General features: G+C 43.3%; 1 protein-coding gene across 2 annotated transcripts in view; it reads left to right on the top strand.

The window, feature by feature from the left end:
• The first annotated feature begins 523 nt into the window (after window positions 1-523).
• The window catches only part of LOC119591560 (protein kinase C and casein kinase substrate in neurons protein 1-like), a 62,778-nt gene continuing 62,318 nt past the window's right edge, over window positions 524-983 (top strand). The window contains exon 1 of one of the 2 annotated variants that reach the window (XM_037940316.1): window positions 524-581. The gene's annotated coding sequence lies outside the window, so the exon portion shown is untranslated. Of the gene's footprint in view, window positions 614-983 lie in introns of both variants that reach the window. The other variant, XM_037940315.1, reaches the window with a different exon arrangement.

The following is a 983-nucleotide window of genomic DNA, read 5'->3' as shown; positions in this document are numbered from 1 at the left end:
ATTGCCTATCAGCGTATGGAAATCAAACTGTACCAGTGTTGTTTTTTTCGTAATTATTACCATTTCTCTGAATTATCCATCCGGTTATTCTTTAACCCTTAGATTGTTTCGACTTTCTGAAACATGTTAACGGAAGAATTTAGTTGAATCAAATCCATTTAAATTTTTTAAGCCTTTCGTGCGAACCGACACTTGGAAACGGGATAGCAAACAAAAATAAAATCAAGCGCAGTAACTTGGGCATGGCGCTCGCGGGAAGACCAGCAATGAAAAGATTGTCCAGGGAATGAATTTAACCTTGATGAAAGACTCACGAAAAGATAAAACATTTACGAAAAGTGAACACGCACGACATACGAATACCGATTTTATTTGAGCGTTTCTTGCGGAGCTCCTTCGCGCGACGCCAAGGAGGTTCGGATGCTCTAAGGTAGGAACGGAAAAGGCAATAGATGGTCCAAAGCGCTTTGCTTTTGTCTCCCCACAGCGCAGATCCTCTTCCTGAACAACAACATTATAACATCTATTGTACGCTTGACGTTCGAGTAAAGGGAAGGAACGCCCCTTTCCAACAGGTTTTGGTACGATTTGGGATATTCCGTCTGTCGATCATGTGCGTATGGCATTGAGCTGCTTGTTTGGAGTGTTGTCTTGTTGACGCCGTGTTGATGCGGCCCATTTCCCACGAGTGAAAGCGCTATTTTGATACCACAGACGGGCCAGCGCAACGCCTCCCAGATTCGTATTTAAATTTCCAAAGTTCGATTAGCCTTCCCACCGGGCGGAGGGAGGGACTGGGGCTGATTGGGTGTCTCTTAGACTCTGTGTCTCGTGCCTTGAAGATGCTAGGAACCGTAGAAGTATTCAAGTAATGACTGTACTGAAATTAAAGTAATGGGTGTAATTTTACGAGGGTAGTCACAAATCCATTGGTTTATGTAGTAATATTGTATCAGTGGATTCCTCTCACACTATTACCCAAA

This window comes from Penaeus monodon, chromosome 28 (assembly GCF_015228065.2).
Source record: "Penaeus monodon isolate SGIC_2016 chromosome 28, NSTDA_Pmon_1, whole genome shotgun sequence".
NCBI classification, from domain to species: Eukaryota; Metazoa; Arthropoda; class Malacostraca; order Decapoda; family Penaeidae; genus Penaeus; species Penaeus monodon.
The sequence above is the reverse complement of the archived record's forward strand: the minus strand, read 5'-3'. Positions and strand labels throughout refer to the sequence as shown.